Source organism: Phoxinus phoxinus, assembly GCF_949152265.1.
Source record: "Phoxinus phoxinus genome assembly, chromosome: 16".
NCBI classification, from domain to species: domain Eukaryota; kingdom Metazoa; phylum Chordata; class Actinopteri; order Cypriniformes; family Leuciscidae; genus Phoxinus; species Phoxinus phoxinus.
In genome coordinates, this window is record NC_136891.1 from 29830707 (window position 1) to 29852754 (window position 22048).

The following is a 22048-nucleotide window of genomic DNA, read 5'->3' on the forward strand; positions in this document are numbered from 1 at the left end:
TAATTAATCTGATTACTTTTGACAACTCATTTATCAAATTGATTTTAATAGAATAATCAATCCGACGTCGGGTTCTGACGTGACAACGAGTTCTGACGTCAATCCGGCATCAAGTTATGACGTCAATCCGACGTCGGGTTCTGGCGTCAAACCGATTTTCCTTTCCTTCCAACCAAAATGCAACCAAAATCATCCCCTGACTGACATTACAACTTTCTACTCAAGGACCTTGCCAGAATTGTAGTGGAGTAAAAATTATGATATTTGTCTTTCAAATGTAGTAAAGTTAAAGTAAAAAGTTTCTATAAAAAATAAGTACAGTAAAGTACAGATACTCAAAAAGTGTACTTATAGTACTCAAGTAAATGTACTTTGTTACTGTCCACCTCTGCTGAGTGTTCAACATATAATAGACCTTTTTTAGAAAGGAAAAATGGTAAAAGATGAACTTAGGAAAATTCATTGAATTGTGAATAATTTACTACCATTTTGTGAATATTAAGTAATGATGTAATCAATAAAAAGTAACTGTAGTCAGATTCCGATTACATATAATCAGTTACTAGGACTGATATATTCATAATTCAATCACCCTCAATTCCAAACCTGTATGACTCTCTTTATTCTGTGGAACATAAAGATATTTTGAGGAATGTTTCAGTGTTTTTTGTCCATACAATGACATTAAATGGGGTTAAGTGTTGTTTGGACCCCCACATTTTCCAAAATATCTTATTTCTGCAGGTCAAAGAAAGGAACGGGTTTGGAATGACAATGTCGAGTAAATTATTTACAGTTTTGGATGAAGTATCCCTTTTACAGAGGACACAAAAGCAAGTTGTATCATGCCGAACGATATCTTTGCTTGCTGCACAGGTCTAAAATGTTACAAGTCTTAAGCACACAAAAAAATGAATTTTCAGTAAGAAAATACAATTACAGGTACACAATTGTTACTTTTATGTAGCATAATTCAGACTGGTACAAGATCATGATCAGAAATGATTTAAACAGACTCTTCAGGAACTCGGGATGTATTTTACAGTCCTTAAATTTGAAGCTGAAGGGATGTGATTGTTCTAGATTTATCCTCTGTTACAGCAGGGTACTGTAAGCCCACTGTTAGCCCCTGGGAGTCCCTGGTACAGCACGGAACATCTCTTGTTAAGGCCTTCAGGCTCTCTCACACACACCGACACGGCAAAAAATGTGCCAATGTGTGCTCGAGAATGCCACAGAACGGTTTCCTTCCCTCAATCTCTCATTCCTAACTCCCAAGATGTTCTTCAAGAGCGGTAAGATTTGTTACTTGTTTACTGTTTCAGAAGACGCTTAGCCTAATGGCACTAATGATGTGTGCTAGTTGTGTTGAAAATTGTACCACAACCGTCAAGCTAAGACTGAAAGAGGAAGCATGATCTCACATCTTTTCTTTCTCTTCAAAAGACTTTTATGTATGTTTACTCCTATTATAATATGGAAAACAGAAGTCAGGCATTATGGGTCTTAATCGTTGACGGGCCGTTATAAGCTTGTGGTCATAGTAGAGTTTAGGAGAGGAAGTCACTGATGTAATACAAGGACAATAGCCTTTGGTTTGGGGCAACACTGTCAACTGGAGCCGTGAAAAGAGGTTTTGTGACTGAGACTTTCCAGGCTTTGGTGTGGGAACACGATCTTCATCCGTTTAGCCACATCACAGGAACCACAGATGCTTAGATGGTGTCCAAAATCTCATTTTGTAAAGAAAGAAGGATTAAAAGACAGATTTTTAAACATGTATTTGTGGTTGAGTTATTGTTTATTGTGGCTTGAACTGGGTTATATAAAGTGGAGAGACTTAGTTGAAAATGTCATGTTTGGTAGTCGTCTTCCAGTCTGAACTGAACTTTAACTGAGGTTTAGATTCTTGTAATGGAACATCACAGAGAGTTGAGAATATGGCAGGGTAATGAGAAAGCTAACACATCCTGTCGTGCCAATGCAACTTCCTGTTGATTTTGTTTCCATTTTGACTTAGGCTAAGTCAAGAGTTGTTAGGCTTTATATAAATCTCTGCCAACTGTTTGGCTTGAAGACGTTTTGTAATATTGATGTTGTTGATGTTATTAGTGATGAATTATTAATATGTTTAAATGATATAAGAGAACGAAAACCTGACGTGACTTGTGTGGACATTCTGTGTAGCTTCACAATATTTCAGATAATGTTAATACCAATAGGAGCCAGCAGAGTGCGGTGTTTGCTAGGGATGGAAATTACGTATGGTTCGTTTTTTGTCATAGGAATGTTTAAACAGAGATTTTATTTGGTCTGATTTGGAAAATATTAAAAAGTTGCCTTATTTTTCTTTTCTTTTTCAAGGAATGTTTTAGTAAGCTTTATCATAATAAAAGTATTATGAAACATTATGCTTTTTAATTGATTATAAAACTTACAAAAAAGTTTTTTTGTATGATTAAGTAGTAGGTTGTAGTAGTAGTAGTAGTAGCTTAGTATTAAATTTGTAGGGTTTTGTACTACAGTGGGGGTTTTTTGGGACATGATACCATAGTTTGGCAATATTTTTGCCATGTGAATGCAATGGTATATATAGCCGACATATGATACCATTATTTTTTTATTATCTTACAACAGAGTACTGTGGCAGTACTATCAGATGGCAATACAATGGTATTCTGACATATACCATGGTACAGAAATGAATGTGCCATGGTATTTATAAGATACTGGCAAGAATACCATGGTACTACAGTACATGGCAAATGTCCAAAAAAATTAGATTTAAATATCAGATTGTTCAACTTGTGTGACAGACACACTGAATAAGTCTGCCTTGTATTAGTTGGCTAGTAACGTTTTTTTTTTCAAGTGCCATGTCAAGTAGTTTTTTGTTCCATTCAAAGCCCTTTGCTAAAGTATGCTTGTAAATGACTAAACCCATCTGCTCCTTTAGTACATTCTGTCCTTGCTCGTGTAGGCTACTTTTTCATTCTGACAGTAATTCATAATGGCACTGAAACTCAGAATAACCAGATAAAAAAAAAAAATCAATTTTAAGGTTCAACTGTTAGCCTACAAAATAGTCAACGCATTACTGGAATTTATCCCTGAAGGACAACTGACTAAGGCTATTTGCTTTAAATAAATGTCACATCCATTCAACATCCTGAGCTTATAGGAGCTCAGAACACATGATTCGATTTATCTAAATATTACATGACTTTGGAAATAGGAGCTTTGAGGCACAGCACATGCTCCAAACTGCTGTCGCTGAGGTCTCCCAATCTCGGTTTCCTCATTAGGAGCTTGAGGTCACCATTCAGAATGTAACCAGAGTACTGTAGTCTGGGACCATGACCTAAATATCCTTCAATAGGCCTAAAACCAAACTGTTTCCGATAAAGGGCTCAGATGAAAAAAATAACAAGCTGGACAGCTGGTTTGCACTGGTTTCTCAGCCGGTCTACAGCTGAAATGTGTCCAAATCAGTTTGCTGTACTTCATTAAAAAATATGATTATATTATATTAGCCTATATTATATTATACTGATGATTCTTTTTAATACAGTACAGCCAGTGTTGTTATTGTTAAGTAAAACTGAAACTTTATTTATTATTTAAAACTATTACAAACCATTTTCACTGATTGAAATAAAGCGAAGAAATGATAATATATGATAATTAAAACAAAATAAGGTAAAGTTAAAGTACTAACATGACTGAAACTAAAATTGAAATAAATAAATAAAAAATAAAATAAATAACAAAATGACTAAAACCTAAACTATAATTAAAATAAGACATAAAAAATAAAAGCTAATTCAATACTATACTTGTACATAAACATTACAACAACAAAAAAATAATTACAGCAAAAAGATAATACAATAAAAATAATATAGTTTTTTTTCACGGTGTACTTCATAGTAGAACTCAAGTCCAGTTTCATTTGTCTTTGATTGCTGTCAAAATCCCGCTGAGAGCCGGGCAAAATGTACCAGAGTGTTCTGCCAGCAATATTTTTAGACACTGTGCCAGCTCACGGGAAATACATTTCTGTATTTATCTTTATCCGGAGGGAAAGGAAATAACTGCAAACCAAAAAGCTACAACTCTAGTTAGAAATGTACATTCCTCCCCTTCCCAATAAAACGGTTCCAGGCTAGGATTTGCTTACGGGCGGATTCAAGGGACTCTTCCACAACGCGTTCTGTCAAATTCATCAAAACCTCCACGGAATGCAAACTTTACTTTGGAGCGATGGCGTCGTCCATGTTGTAGCAGCTCCATGTGTGCAGATGTTGTGTGTTTGCTCATAAAAGAGCATATTTGAGCACTGTAAACTACAGTTCACTTCTTCAAGTCCTGATGCATGAAGGACTGGAGCTTTGAGTTAAGTTTACGATGAGGGCTAGTCTACTCCACGGTGTTTTTGAGTCCGGCAGCATGGCCTCGGGATGTTCAGGATTCCTCTCAGGTCTGCAAGGAATGTGGAACATTTGAGGTGCCAATGCTAGTGACGCACACGACTGACGGCAAACATTTCCTTCCACCTGTCCTTTTCCCTTCTGGCTGGAGTCTTGTCCAGAAAAAACATGTAGGATGGCATCGTTTTATTGTATCTTATTTGGAGGACTCAGTGTTGAAATTTGTCTTGGATTAGGAAGTCAAATGACTGGTGTATTTCGTGTCCAACTGGCTGGATGGCGCCACATGGTGCCAAAAGAAATCATGGCAAATTGCGTCAAAACAAACAGAAAAAATGGATCGAAATGAGTGATGTAAATAGGATCCACCCTGCCAAGTGAGTGACATCAGCTTTGCCAGTGTAAACCATTACGGCCCACGTTACCATGCCAGCAGACACTGTTTGTTGTTAAAATCGCATGGTGGAAACTCAAAACACAGAGCGCTGCTGAGCTGTTGTCAAAATCAGCTTTCTTTCCACTTCCAGACAATATCGCTTTCAGGCCCAGGACTCAACTGAACTGAGTTCAGCTCCTACAAATACATGAACAAATACCACTTTTCCTTTTCCTGTTCTCCATCATGGTAAAAACTGCCTCTATCTGGAGCTTCCACTAACTGACATTAACCCAGACACAGCACTGAAGAATGTGCTTTAAAGAGACAGTTCACCCAAAAAGGAAAATGCTGTCATCATTTATTCACCCTGCTGTCATTCCAAATACTTTGTCCATGAAATATAAGAAAAGAAGTTCTGTAAACTGTCTGCTGCTCTCTACCATACAGTAAAAGTGGATGGGGATCAGCAGATGTCAAACCCCAAAAAGGACTATCATAAAAGTGCTGTAGTTCACACTTATGCACTGTATTCTTTGTCTTTTGAAGCCATACAATAGCTTTCTCTGAAAAAATATTAAGCGAAGAGTTGAAAGATTTATTCTGTTAAAATGTATTCCCAAAAACCTGCATACTGTCAGAAATGTCATAGTGTATCATGGGCACAGACTCAGATTTATTTTATTATCTTTTTATCTTTACACTATGATTTTATCCAGTTAAAGGATATCAAACATGTTTGGTAGTTGGAGAATATTTCAGAACACATATTTTCAGGCTTCTGTGATTTTGTTGTTTTCGGACTGTTTAATGTGTTTTTGGATGGTTCTGCTGAGGAAGCACTGCAAAAATATCTTTCCAAGAACCTTCATTAGACATAAAACTCCAGGCAACATGAGCTGTAGAAAATGATAAGTGATCTGGCAGTTGTATACATCTTTTTACAGCAGATGCCATTGAAAACAATCTATTCCTCACAGCCTCACTTTACCTGTCATGGCACTGCTCGGAATAAGGTCTATTCTATTCAATGCCTTGGATCATGTCCTGTCTTCTAGCAATATGGATCAGTGTAGGTTAATATAGGTAGTTCAACGGACAGACTAAGGGATCAGAGGTCAAGGGTCAAAGACCTGCCTACACTGAAGCCAGACAAAGGGAAGTTGTTCTTTCCCTCTCACATATATCTTTCACCTTTTATCAAGCACAACACCCAATTCCAAACAGAAAGACATGAATATACAGCATGTCATTTTTTTTGGCACGTCTGAAAATCTGCTGTACCTATAATACTATACCTTAGCTATTATACTCATACCATCATTTATACTGTTTTGTTTTGCATGTATCAAGTTCCAAATAAAAAGGAAAATCCCATAAGATGAAGCACATTTCAATTTAAACTTTTTTAATTCCCTTACATTTATGTTTAGAAGACGCTTTTATTCAAAGCGGCTCACCCTGCATTCAAGGTATATCCATCAGTTTTTGCATTCCCTGACATTCCACACATTTTACTCTTTGAGCAACAGGAATGCACTTAATGTTGTTATATATAAATTTTTTGTGGTTGAATTTATAGCAAAAAAAATTTGCTATCATGATATAAACACTGAAAAACATTGGGTGTCAAAACAATTTTTCACTCAGAATTTGCTTGTATGATTTCACAAACAATTACAAAATACAAGGTAACACATTGAATTAAACCGAGAACATGAAGTATTCTTGTAAAACATACTCCAATAGTAGGCCTATTTAATTACAACTAATATTATATATATATATATTAGTTGTGAAGATGACACAACTAGGTAGTGAGTGTGTAGGTACACACAATGATGTGCATCCTATCACTGTTGTTACTTCCCTACTATATATATGCAAAAACCAGTGTGTGGAAAAAGTTTATATATATATATATATACATGAGAATGACTATAAAACAGACCCTGAAGCAGCTTTGTGACTCCTGAGCTTTCTAAAGAGCCCTGTTCTAATAACACACATTCACATTTCCCAGATAGACAAACTCTCTCACACTCACTCACAGATTCCCCCACAGCACAGCATTTATTGACTCTCAGCATACTGTTACTTTCGTCATGTAACGCCTCCGATCTCACGCAGGCTACTCCGTTTCCGTTTTGTGTTTTTTTTCTCCCATCCGTCTTAACTCTGTCCAGACGGATTAACAGAAACACATGCGGGCTAGAAAGATCACAAATGCGTGTTTGAGGAAGTGAGGTGGCATAAAGCCTGAATTCGACAGGTGAGTGTGTGCGAACACCGTACGTCTCGCTTACATCCTGGGCAAACAGGGCCGGATCGCAAAACTGCTCCCTGAGCTCAAAGCGTATAGTTGCGAGCCGGGGCCTATTGACAGACGCTTCGTTCATTCGCCCACAGAACGTTGTTTCTCCTCGCAAACCGGTTTGAGCCGACCCCACTGCTGGACATAGCTTCAGCATCAAAAGATATTTTTAATAAAGTGGTCAACAGCAGTTGCGCAAACATTCTAAAGTAGCTTACGAAAACAGCCGCTCGAACGGCCGTAGAGAGAGAAGCCTTCTTATGTCCGCTGGAATGTCCGTAAGGCCCCGTTTCACCAGCCTCTCAGACACAGGGGCTCTTTGTAACCGTCCACTGACCACATAGCACACCAGATCGCTCTGGAATTCTGGGGTTGTTTGTCCTGCAGCATGCAGGACTTGTTTATTTTCTTTGACATTTTTCAATACAGTATGTGCTATAGGAGTTTGTCTAGCTGTCACAGTTAATCCTGTGAACCTTATGAAGTAAAATTAGAAATAGACTTTAGTGAGTTTCTGAAGTTAGTTAGGAAAATGTTTGCTTTTAATTTCAGAAGTTCAAGTTTAGCTTCAGTGAATATGGCGGCTTGCTTTTAACAGGGACCAATTTCACATTTCAGAGCTCTCACAGATGTTGTGCATGGGTAGCAGTTTGGTATTATTACTTTACATTTCTCTGAAACAATGACGCAGTGAGAGTAAAGAATAATACCAGTCAACATTTTACGGCAAAACGTGGGTTCTCGGAAACAGTGTTTTCTAACCTTTAATGCCCTCGTATTTTGAATAAAATCTCCTTTAAATCTTGGACACGAGAAAATGATTAGAGGGCCCCTGGAGGGCCTAATGCGGGTCATTCGCTGATGGATAGACTCTGGATGCTGGAGAGAAACCAAGAGTTATCCAAGGTGAACATATCATTTATATACTCAAGCATACAGCTTGGCATAAAAAAATTGCATAAAAAACGCATAATTTCTAAGAAAAGTGTGATTTTCTGAATATCTAGCATTCATCTCTCACCCTTTCACTGATAAACGCATTCAGGCAATCTGTGGGTGTTTCTGGCATGCTGCTTAATGATTATTAAGCCTGTATTTCTGAAAATCCATAAATTGTAGAGAAAAAAAATCAATGGCAAGTAATGAGTGCAAAAGCAAAAAATGTGTTTGTGTGATTGTCCTAGTAAACCCATACTGTACGTTACAGGGACACACTGTAATATCGTTGTCCTTGTGTGCAATATCTGAAATCCTTATATTTGTGTGGATTTTTCGGTCCCCATGAGGAAAACAGATTAACAATCACACGTACGTGTGTGTGTGTGTGTGTGTGTGTGTGTGTGTGTGTGTGTGTGTGTGTGTGTGTGTGTGCGTGCGTGCGTGTGTGTGTGTGTGTGTGCGTGCATTCTGGAATGTTAAATCTTTCCTAATCCTGATAACTTATAGAGAATGACTTCCTACTTTTATTTTCTGTAAATGACTTCAATTCACATGTAAGATGTATTGCTTCTCTGCGCCTTTGAAATAAACCCAGTCATCTGGCGATGGAACTGTTGCTATTCAAGGTGTCTGGAGCAGTGAATAGCTATTGAATGATATCTAAACAGAGTTGCTCTGATGCAAGGCCTGTTTTAAACTTCACCCATGATATATGCCTTCACGTCACATACCTCTCTTCCTCAGTTCATCTTTGGCAGCCTAAACAATTACAATGACTTCACCCCCTCTCGAGTTCCGCCGCAATAATAGCAGGGTGTGTGAATGTCTATGCGTCCTGGAAGCAGTCTGTTTGCTTTATTTGAACTGCATTAAGCAGGGCTCATACTTGGAACGGACACTAACCGATCTATGATTAAAGAATGCAGGGCTTTTTTTTTGACATCGCTGTTACTGTGTGTGCTGCGAAGAATTATCCCATTTCCCAAGCTTTCCATTCAGCACCGCGCCAAAGACGTTTGAAACAGCACGTATACACTAATCAAGGGAGAGCCTCGGCTGGGTTTCTTTTCACAAAGAGAATGATCAATTAAGCCCCTTGATTTATGAAGAAAAACTTCACAAAAATGTCTAAGCTACTTGTTTTACATCTGGCTATGTAATGTACTCCCATCTGTTTTAGTCAGGTTTTTCAGAAATTCAGGGTCAAGAGGTCGCACAGTTATGGAGTTCACGCTTATCTTTGGAAATGAAAGTGTGGGAGAAAACATGTTTTTAAGAGATTAAAATGGTTCATAAAAGATTGTTTTTCTCTTTTCTGCCTATCAGAGAGAGCAGAGGTAAAGTGTCCATACAGGGAGGCCGTAAATCACACTCCCATAGTCGGAATGTCCGCTTTCAGGGCAAACAGCACCCGCTGTAGTGCAAACAGTTCTGCCATTTACTGAGAGGATTTTTACCCTATTCTGCCAAAATGCCAAAAAAAAAAGTGGAATTTATCATGTCAAAAACATCCTCCAGCGCTATCAGACTGGGTGAGAGTTTATCTAACATTTTCCACCCTGTGCATTTCCTAAAACACATATCACTTTATTTCAGCTCCAATATTTAATATACTTTTTAATCAAAATGCATCAGCTTACTTGATGTGCGTCCTATCACTGTTGTTACATATGTACACTTCCCTACTATATATAGGCAAAAACCAGTGTGTGGTAAAAGTGGGTAGTGAACTAAAACTAAAGTTTCATTTTATTTCAGCTAGATGCCAAAGCAACATTTGTCATCTTCATATAGTTTAACTTGATGTACTAAAGTAACAAAATAAAACGTAAATAAGATTTAAAAATGAAAAAACACTCAACAAAATGACTAAATCTTTAACTAAGATACTAAATACAAAATAGAAAACGCACTCAAAATATAAAAAACAGCAAAAGTATCTCAATATATATTAGTTATAGGAGTAATATGAATCTGAATTCACAGTATTCATAAAACAGTAGGCCTAAAGTACCCAGATGACCTTCTACTTCCAGTACGATTCTGAAGTGTGCATCCAATGGACACTTTACCATCCCATGAGGCCATGTGAGGAGTTGAATGACAGTGAACATAACTAACGCTAAAGGTCACATGACAACATGTGGATGTAGTAAATCCGGATCAAATTCACTTTTTTTTAATTTGGTCCAAAATAATATTTATTCCTGGTGTGAATGCAACTTTCCCATATGCGATTTGTCTCGCATTTGGTGTGAACAGGCCTTTACATGCTAGACTAACAACAAGTAGGCCTATACTGAGGTTTTTCAAAACCTGTGTGAAATGACTGATATGAATACGCAAGTTATTTGACCTGGCAGCAACAACTCTGTCCTTGTCTGTAAGTTGTTTGTCAGACTTAGCCAGGCCTTGGAGTTTTTTAATGGTTAGCTGAGCGATTTGGCACTAAACTATAAACTTAAGCATCTTGATTTGTTTTGAAGTGGATTTTGAAAAAATTTCACAGCATGTCTGAAACTGGAGAAAACTGAGATTCTGTAACATGGTTGAATGAGGTGAGAGCTCCAGAAGTTGTGTGTTTCAGTAATGTGCTGTGGTTTACGGTCTCAGGGATCAGACTATAGGCTGGGCGAATGAGTGAACTAACGCCATAACTGTTTTTATACTTCCCAGGGCTCCAGTTATTAAACTCGAAACGAATGAGACCCAGACCTGACTTCCAGCCGCCTTTTTATCTTGATCCCCTGGCACTGAGATATAAATCTGAAAAGCACAAGCCTCAGAGGACGCAGAGAGGGTATTTCCCAAGTTTTCTGCTGACCTCTACGCCAGGTGTGCACCTCTGAAACAATGACTTCAACATGGAGGTGGATACAGACACACACAAAGTAGCAGTGGAAAAACAAAAACTGTCAGGTCAGCAGCTTTACAGAAGATTACGGGTGAGCCACAGAGATTACGGGTGGTGGGTTTGGACTCTGACGGTACACACCTTGATGAGGTGAAAAACAGTAATAAAAAAGAGTATGGGCCCTATTAAGTATCAAACGCAAAACGCAAGTAACTTTGTGGGCGTATCTCGGAAATCTAAAATGGGTTGGTCTGAAGTAGCTACATTACTCATAAGATGTGGTTTGGGCGTAACGTGCAATAAACCAATCAGAGCAACATCTCACATTCCCTTTAAGAGCAGGCGCGCTTGTTCCATGGCGGATTGCTATTATAAGGGCGGATTTGCCAGTCGCACGCAACTTACATGATGGTAAAGGGGATTTCGCAGTCTTCAGAATTGTGTTTCCTGGTTCTTGACGGACAACCCACTTTGCCAGGTGTCCATACATACCTATATGTCTTGCCACTATTGGTCAAACAGGTTTGATCCGTCATTTCTACATTCTGCATTCCTGAATAATTTGGCTAAATGTGTAAGCTAGATTTATGCCTATTTTTTCACATCTTCATGGACACCACAATGATTTCCCTTGTGTGGTAATATTTTTCCTTGTAATTATGTATGGTTTGCCAATATGGGAACTGCTGCGTCTGTGTAGATGAGAGAAGCAATATGCGTTGCGCATCGTGCACACGCTACATTATGGCCAAGAATGCACCCTTACAACAGCATCTGAATAACGCTTTCTTTTCCTGGTCTGTGGCGGAACTGTTTTCTGAAACTGCAAAATAGCGCCAGGGAACGTTTGCGCCGGAACACGGCTCCTCTTTTCGCTGAACCGCCCGGGAGCGCAAGTTCATTCCCTAATTTACCGACGTGCGTCAGTGGAGGGAAAAGTCCGCTGTGCGTCGGGTGCAAAATAGATTACATGCGTCGACGAACAAAGTAATTTGCGCTGGGTGCAAGATAGGGCCCTAAGTCCGAATTAAAAGTAATCATAAAACGGTAACAAAAAGGTTACGGTAATTATGTACGGTAACTATATACGGTAATTATAATAGACTTATAAATATTATAGCAAGTGCCAAACCAAAGACAGCCATCACAATATACAATAGAATAACATCATCACATTACAACGGCAAGGGACATAAGTTCAGAGTGCTATCTGGTCACCCTCTGAATCTGACCTACTTGAGCTCACACAAATACTTGTGTCATTGCATCATGAGAATCTAAATGTGTTTAAAGTGAGCTGAACGCCTGGCGTGAACTCTTGACACAGAGCAGAATAACCATGACGCAACCCACACAAACCGTGTCTTTGTAATGGCCGCGTTGCTAATAACAGCACAGCGGAAATGTATCGGTATACAGACAGCTCAAGAAGACCCAACATCTGCCCTGCGGACTGCCCGTGTCCTTGCATTTGCAAGTGTGTGAGCGAGGCGACTACTTTGGTGGTTATTTCCGCCACCCACCGCCGTCGTGTGTGGCTGAAGAGGCCTCAAGACCTCCAGCATGTTCTTGGAACTGTTGCTTAGTAACTTGTGAAATGCTTAGAGGAAATAAGTAACTAAAAGTGCACTGGTAAAAACAACAGTGGTTCGGACTACTTTTATATAAAGTAACTGTAGTCTGACATTTCTCTGGTTGGCATCACTATTGATAAACCATAGACATGTGCACATTATCACACACACACACACACACACACACACACACACATCATGTAGCCTTCCTGCTCACTTTCGATCTTTCCTCTGCGTCATCATACCACACACAGGTTTACATTCATACTAAAACACATACTGCTACTAGGCTAAGTGACCAACTGACGCAATCGCACATACGCAAAACGCATTAGTACTTCCGCAAGCAATGTTAGGACATGTGATTTTTACCCAAAGTGGTTTCAAGGTAAAACCAAAGCAACATTTCCCTGTTATTATTCAGTAAGCCATGTGTAAAATCGCGACCTAGATATATGAATCATTATATGGTGATTTTGCTGCAGGCTACTGAACCAGGAGCAGACAGAGGCAGACATCTGTTGTGCATCTCCTGTGTGGGCCGATGGTTTCGGGTCAGGTTAGTGATGTAACGGATGTGAGCTAGAACTGTTCATTCATAGACAGCTGATGCCTCTGGGTCTTGGGACTCTAAAAATAGCTGTTTAGATTCAGCTGACTGACTGAGGAATCTCTTCTTTATTTTTATTAGTCTGTTCCGACCTCCCCTGCCGAGTTCACTCTCTTGTCTTCCGTTCTCGCTCTCATCTGTTTCAAAGACTATGGATGTCCACCTGAAGATAAAACACTGTTGTGCATTCATTTAAAAAAGAAAATGTGCGCATTTTTGTATTTAAAAAAGGGTGATGTTTTGCTGAGGTAGCAAACAGGGTGCAGAATTACAATTTGAATGTGAATGTACTGTAAGAACAGATTTACAGTTACTGTTTACAGATCACAGAGGTAGTCTAAAAGTTTCATCGGTGACCTTTAACCTGTGTTGAAGGTGAGAAAGTGTTGAGTGAATGGTGCGGAGGTGCTCAGCGAGGGGTGTGTGAGGAGTGCTGGGTCGTTAAAGCAGTCTAGCCATACGGCACACAGCTCTAAGCTTCCCATAAGGCAGGAAATTCCTCCTATGGGCCGTTCCACACCTGCACAAACATATCGTGCCGTAGCACGAGCGAAACTCTACTACTGACACCCAAACAGGTCATGCAAACCACACAGACTAGATCTGAGATATGCCTGCACATTTTTCTCATGTAAACACACACAATCATTTTTAGGGTCGTAAGAGAATAAACTTTTACCTTTACTGTAAAAGTAAATGCTTTAGTGTGTTATTTGCATAAATGAAAGGGTTAGTTTACCCCAAAATTTAACTTCTGTCATTAATTACTCATGTCGTTCCAAACCCGTAAGACTTTTGTTCAATTTCGGAAGACAAATGAAGATATTTTTTTATGAAATTGAAACATTTTTGTTTCTCCATTGACAGTCTACGCAACTACCACTTTGACGATTCGTAAAACGAATCCATATGAATTAAGAGGTTTAGTCCAAATGTTCTAAAGAGACAGTCACTTTATATGATGAACAGATTGAATTTAGGCTTTTATTCACATATAAACATTCATCAACAAACGCGTGATTTGTGGGAAATTGGAAGTTCAAGCATATTCTCTTGACATGCGAGAACCAGTGAGCTTCATTCTCCTGTGTTACGCACGTTTGAGCCTCAGCAAGAACCAATGAGGTTTGTTCTCGCACGTCAAAGCAGGTTCGGTTGAGCTTTTGTTTATGATTGCTTATATCAATGTGTGAATAAAAGCTTAAATTCTATCTGTTCATCATATAAAGCAATCAAGTCTCATCAGAAAATGTTGACTAAACAGCCCAATTCATATGGATTAGATTTACGATCTCTTTATGAACTTTTTGAACCGTTAAAGTGGTAGTTGTGTGGACGGTTCATTAACTACATACTTAAGTTATGGAGTTATGGTTAGGGTTTGGTTTAGGGTTAGTAACTTATGCATAATTTACTGTTATTACTATAGTAAGTATGTAGTAATGTGTAACTACATTACCTTAAAATAAAGTGTTTCAAGTTCCAAAATTAAAATATCAACAATATGACCATTGCACTGCATTTCAAGTCTCCTGACCTGAAATCTAGCTCTCCTCAGTGAGTTCATATGAGAAATAGTGATATCTGATTCCGGAACAGATTTCTAAAGACTTCAAAACATCTTTTCAATTAATCAGTTGATTCAGTTCACAAAACCAGTCTGAATGATCCATACACATATTGGATTGGACTCACTGTCTCAGTAATCTGGTCTGTTTCTCACATAAAGCTATCGTTGGACTTCAGAACTGTAACAGTGTACGAGTAGTGGACTACTTTTATGATACTTTTATGTGCTTTCGTGTCCTTTGTAAATCTTGAAAGCTCCAGTCCACATTCATTGTATTTGCACATACAAGAGCGGCCAGCATATTCTTCAAAATATCTTCTTTGGTCATACAGTTGGAACAACATGAGAGTGCATAAATCATAAATTGTAATTTCTGGGTGAACTATCCCTGTAACTTCATCTGCTACAGTATTCGAGTAATATAGCTACCCATGTGTGCTAAAGTCCTTCTGTTAGCATGTGGAATTAAAGAAATGACATACATAGGAAAAAAGGTACAGTACCTGTGCAGAAGCAACTGGCAGAGCGATGTGCCAAAAGTTATTTCTTTAACTTTTTATTTAAACTTGACTCAATCAAGCTATGACATTATTGTCTTTACATCATGTCAAATGTTAAAATGAATTTGTTGGCTGGTAAAAAATAAAAGGCTATAACACACCAAGATCCTGCAAAATGTGTTTTTCAAATATTGAAACATAAACACTGCTTGCTATTTTCCTTTACATAACAGGCCTTGCCTCCGTCTCCATCTCCCTTCTATATCTTTTTTTTTTCTGTTATTTTTTTCCCAGTAGGCCCTGCTGTGAGTTATTAAGGCACTTGGGTCTGTCTGGTTTTATTTCCAGAGTCTCGTTTTTCTTCAGCAACAGCAGCTGGAAACAGTGCCGCCTGACACGCTGCCAGCCCTCAACGAACGGTTCCTCTGCTTCCCTCTGACAGGAGTGAAGACCATGGCCCAGTGCTTACTCAGAAACAGAGACCCTGGGGTACCATGGAAAGGATATAGGGATTCCAGACGTGTCTAAAGATCAGGAGATGCTACAGTATGGAACTAAGCCGAGGGGGATCGCCATTGAACAAAAGTAAATTGTGCAGCATCAACTTCAATAGTGAGTGATCTACATGCTGGCTTGAGAAACAAGTACTGCTTCATCATTAAGTAATGTAGGATACAATGTAAGTTCAAATGTTAAAAGTCTTTTATTACTCTTCCTTCTCACTCTCTTTCTGAGTCTGGCCTGTGGATAGAGGGCCGTATGAGTGTGTGAGTTTATGGTGAGAGAAGTCAACAGGGAGCTGTGAGAATGAGTGTGTAGAGCAAACACACATGCCGTGTACTAACATCACTTCAGACGTCATCAGGACCAAACATGAGAAAGTGTAAAACCCATCTCACCAAAATGTCAAAGATAAATATTCTGATAAAGATGTTGAAGTAGGAATTGGAGACGTACAGGTACAGATGTGTGCATGTTTTACTGTAGAGCTCATAGAGAAAGTTGGTGTAAAATGTCAAACAAGCATTAGGATTAATTTACAATTTGTTATATAAAACAAAAAAATATGTATTTTTATTTTATTATATTATTAATATAATATTTTATAGTCCTCTTTCGCATGAACATACTGTGTACTTATTGTAGTAAAATGCACGTACTGTAAAATAAAGTGCAACCGTTATTTTTGTGTTATTTATATATAGGATGTATTATTTTTAGTTATTTTAGTTTAAGATTACATTTTTGTATTTTATTTTATACTGTTAGATTTATTCATTTTAGCATTTCAACAAACTTATTTCAGTTAGAATGCAAGGCAACATTTTCAAGTTGAAGTTTTTCATCCAACATTTATATTTTATTTCAGCTTTATTTCAATTAACCAAAACAAGTTAACAGTAATGATTGACTTGACCGGTTTTTGTAATGTCTATTCAAAGTTTCATATGAATTATCTTCATCATCTTCATTATCCACATCTTCTTTGTGATTAATCTGATTAATTAAACAGAATTTTGTGCATATACATTATTGTGCATACAACTAATTTACAGCACTGATCAATTTTACTTCACCTTCCACTTAGGCGTTTGTCTCAAAGATCCTGCTCATCCTTGATGATATCCAGCTATCACAGGGGAACGTCACTCTCAAACGGACCTATAGGATCAAGGGGAAACATAGCATCTTATTTTCCATCCTTTAAAAAACTAGCCTAGAGGCTTTATCAACTTTCCAGAATGTTCGAAAGCAACAGGTGTTGCAATGCCTGTACACAGGGGAATTCTGGGGCTGGGGCCATGGTGAATAGGCCCTCAGTGTAGATACTAACCAATCGGGAGCAACAGGACCCCGTACATCATTGTACAATCGCATAGTCAAGTCAGTGCCCAGCAACACACAGTCAACCATGTGTAAACCCTTCATCTGTACACACTGTCAATCTTCTGTTACGAACAAATGAACATCTGAAAATGTCTTGCTTACAAAGACAATTACTCTAACAGAACAAGGAGCAATGAACAAATCAATGATCTGATATTAAGCTGGAGGTCAATTACTGATATATTTCTCATTTGCTAACTGTTTTTTAACACTTAATGTTTTTTTCATTATGATTCTCCAGTAATGACAAATCTGCTGACCAAGCTGCTACCAGATCAAGAACAGGACAAACTGTGCCCTGGCCTAAACCTTCAAATCCAACCCTAAACCTTCACGTTATTTTCAGCTTTTCCAGAGTATAAATCTCAGGCTTTTAGAAGCATTACACATATAGGCACGCAAGCACACAGACATTTGGATCGAACCATTTGAGATTCTAATTAGGAACAGACCTGCTTTTCACAAGCTCTCAGTACACGCACATTTTACGTAACTCTCACCTAAGTGCCATAGGTCAAGAACTCTATCGTGGGGCCCTGAGACGAAAAAAACATGTTTGTTTTATAAATTGTTTTAAATCATAGGGTCATATTATTCGAGCTCTAGAGCTCAGCAGGATGTGTTGTGACATCCAGTTCCACATTACTTTCACTGGAGATTCCGTCCACTACAGTCTCAGTGAGAAATAGAGGAGCTACAATGATAGATTTTGTTGAGGCTGTTAGAGGAACTGATGATTGCAGACCACTGACTTTCCCATGTCGTGGGTTTAGTGAAGGTTCAAGCACACGGTTTAGAATGAGTCATGCCCAGACAGACAGTGTTGCTCTCAGGGGCTCCTTCACTGACACAGACAATATGACTCTGGGTCCAAATGGGTGTCTGCCAGACACATCAGCCAGATAGAGCCAGATTCCAAACAGACATGTAATCCACCCCATTTATATAATCCTTTCCTTTGTCCCTGGCTTTTGCTGGAAAAGAAACACAAGTAATCATAACCAAGCTGTATAAATGACAGATTCGCTTATGACTCAGTAGCAATAACTAAATAAATAAAAATAATAATAAAAAAAAAGATTATTTTTATTTAATTATTATTATTACTAATGATGATGATTTATTAAATTTGAATAAAAAAAATTTGACTGACCACTTTACTATTTTTACACCTTAACCCACCCTTAAATCTAACCATACCACTAAACCTGCCCTTAACCTTACCCATATCCCACGTAAATAGCAGCAAAGGTGTTTTGCAATACAATATGAGCACAATGAGTACATAAGTACCTATGTTTTTATGTAAGTACAAGGACACCTCATAAAAAAGTTGTTTGGTAACACTTAAGTTTAGGGTCCAAGTCTCACTATTAACTAGTTGCTATTAGCATGCATATTACTAAGATATTGGCTGTTTATTAGTACAAGCACACGCCTTATTCTGTATGACCATATTCTACATTCCTAATATCCAATTCCCAATACCTAAACTTAAAAACGACCTAACTATTAATAAACCGTAATTAGTTTATTGAGGCAAAATAGTAGTTTATAGTTGAGAACTAGACCCTAATCTAAAGTGTGATCCCTTTTTACATAATAATAAGGCAATAATGCAAGATTAAAGTTTTTCACATTGCAAAAATCTAATCAAAGGCATGACACTTCTGTGGACTTTTAACAAACATTTACGAGAGTCAGTGGAATGTGTCAGCTTTGTTTGACTGTGAGCGGGAAACACACCTGTGACCAAACATGACTGCCCTCCAAAACCTCGGGTCAAATGCAATGTGTTCAAGATCTCTCCATTTCCTCGTCTCACTGAATGTGATGACACTTTATCACTCATTAGGTGGAAAGTTTGACTTCCTTGAGGCACAATATATTTAAAACTTTTCTGTTCCAGGAAGAAGAAGAAGAAGAAGAAGAAAAAAATCACAAAGAGCAGTGAAAAACTAACGCTTCGGTCAGAAAATGACTTTTTCACTATTATCTATCTAAATCATAATAATCCTATTATCACTTATTCTACTTCAAATCATCAGACTTACTGTAACTGCTATATAAGAAACGTTTCTGTTTTCTATTCAAATAGTCATGTTTTTAGGGGTTGCTTGTAGTAAAATCCAGAGGAAGATGTGTGACGCAGAATGAACGATGATAATAGGCTTTTAATAATCACAGAGCGATAGCATAATAATATAACATTAACGAGAAACAATAAACAGAGAAATAAGGGGTTAAACACTGAGGATGATAATCAAAGGAACAGGAAACAGTGTAACTAATAAGAAACCATAGTTGCCTTTCCACCGTCAGGCCGAACGGTTCTTAGAATAGTGAGGAATGGTTGTAGTTACTGTGTTTCCACTTGAGCCTGGTATGGCATGGCGATTACAAACAGTTCTCGGCCCGGTTGGCTAATTGTGCTGAACCGTGCTGGTAGAATGCACGTAGTGACGTCGCCACTCAGGATTGGTCACTTGCCTGGTCCCTGGCAGCCATTTTCTCTCAAGCCGGCTAAGCACGTTATTTGAGCGACGTAAACACAAATAGACACATTAATAATAAAATGTCAAGAAATATCATATCATCCTCCATTACGTGGTCCCTATTTATATCTCATTACATCATAACGCCTGACGCATGTGTATTACATTCCAAAGAGTTCCGTATTAGCTGGGCCGGATCATCACGGACTGGAGCGGTTAAGAAACGAGAACGGTTTGGCCCGACGGTAGAAAAGTAGCTCATGACAACTAATGAAGAACTAGAACAGAGTCAAATACAGACAATGAAAACCAAGACTAAACTGAACAAGACAATGAAACTAAACATGACAGTGACGCATGCATTGTGCACATCCACATCTATTTTTGAGTCAAAAATACATCCTCCAGAACTAAATTAAGACATAAAACCTATCATTTCTGTCACATATTTAGAGCTGATGGGGGAGTTCATTCTAGAATTATATCATATCTACAATTACTCAATTATAGAGCCCTATGTGACATCTCACATTTCACTTAATTTGATAGCCAACAAACACAAGTACAAATCCCATAGTTCATAGTAGAACAAGAGCTTATCATGTGACCAACTTAGCCTAAACCACACAGTAAATGTACATTTAAGAGGGGCAGTCACAATTACTGTTTGTCTGGCAAATTTTACAAGTGCAAAATTTAATTGGGAATTTTGTATTAGGTCTTTGCGTTGTTTTTCGAGTTAGCGACGCAAGTTCGCAGCGCTGGCCTACAGAAAGCTGCCTGGTTTGAAAATAACCTTGTGCTTAATACATTGCTACATACTGACAGTAGAAAATTGACCTTTTTTTGCCTTTGAAATTTCTCTAATGTGACCGCACCTAAATTGTTTTGATCCCAGGGGCTAAAGTTTATGTTCTTTCATAGCTCATCTTTCCTGTTTTGACTTTAGAAAGTATTTTGAGGGTCAGAATGAGCTGGAGTTCATCAGATGTTGCCAGGAAAGATCTGAGAGGTGATATTACCACTGGAATGAGGGGCATTCAAAACAAAAATATTAAAAAGACTATGAAAAAACTTTTCCCAGCATACTTGGACAAATGACTCAGACACCTCAAGGTTCAGGGCCGATCTCGGGGTGTTTGTTATTTTCCTGAACGCGTGCTGTGCAGCGCTGTTTTTTAAAACGCTCATGACCAGTCAAGGCTGAGAGACCACACTACATTAAGACTTTCACCCGGTTACACCCTTAAGACACACAATTGAGGCTGTCTTCTCTTTCTACAGGACTGGAATCTGGGCCTATCACATCTCGTCTGATTCAGCAGCAGCGAGGTGGAGCTCAGATCGGACTTCAGCGGGCCAAATGTGCAGCATCAGCTAATAAAGTTCCTCATCTGAACCAGCATCTGCATTAGATTTGGGTCAGCTGCACGCGTAGACTAAACAGGAGTCGGTTTCTCTTGCTCTGGTGATTTTCAGTCTGAGAAAGATTCGGGAGGTGTCCAGGGTTCCTCTGTGTGTGGGAGTACAACGTTTCGGATGTATGCTGACATCACTTCTAGCGCATGTTGTCATCGTTTAAAACCATTAATGGTGTTATATAACTGAGATTTATTGATGTATTGTCATAATTATGCATGATGTAAACAGAAAGCCATTGCAATTGCATGATGTCACTAAAACGAGTGTTCTGTGTACTGTAGATGTCATGTGCAATTTATCATGTGTGCTTTTTCTCACAATGGCTATAAAACCCTTTACTCTGTACAGTACATTTGTAATGCTTTACAAGGCCTAATGCTAGTTCTTCCATTACTGAATAAACATGATAATGCTTTATGGACAACGGCATCAAGGGTTGTTTAGACAGCCACTCTCATTATCTGTGTTATATCCTCTATAAGTGTCAGTATCTTTACAACACAGTTACACTTCCTGATAAAAGGCAACGCTTCAATAACAGAGTGTATCTCTCTGATATGGGCACACACATCCTTTAAGCCAAAAAGAGCTGATCATGTGAAGACTGTTGATTCTGAATTGGGAAACATCAGTTCTTCTTCTCTTTTATTCTTTGTTCTGAAAAATGAGCAGATATCATTTGAAAAATAAACTTATTTTTAAAAAATATACCAAATATACTTTTTTATTATATTATATTATATTATATTATATTATATTATATTATATTATATTATATTATATTATAATTTTAAGGTCAGATGACATTTCAATAATGAATAAGCTCATTAAGTTTTCATTGAGTTAGTAATAATAATAAAATAATATTAATAATAATGAATAGCATTTATAAATAGTATTCTATTAATTATTATTATTATGTTATTAAAAAATTTTTTTTTTTTTTTTTTTTTATAAAAATCATGATAATGACATATTATTGTTGTCATTATGACATATAATAACAGATAATTAAATAATTAACATTATTTATTGATATTGATATTATTATTAAGTGTTTAAAACACACACACACAC

The 22048-nt window shown here is 37.9% G+C and overlaps 1 long non-coding RNA gene across 2 annotated transcripts; it reads left to right on the top strand.

The window, feature by feature from the left end:
* Positions 1-1054: 1054 nt before the first annotated feature.
* LOC306983738 lies at positions 1055-21462 on the top strand. 2 transcript variants are annotated; one of them, XR_013794426.1, is made up of 3 exons: positions 1055-1295; positions 15516-15779; positions 20834-21462. It is a non-coding gene; the product is annotated as an uncharacterized lncRNA (long non-coding RNA). The 2 variants fall into 2 exon arrangements; XR_013794427.1 differs by having other exon boundaries at positions 15610-15779.
* Positions 21463-22048: the final 586 nt, after the last annotated feature.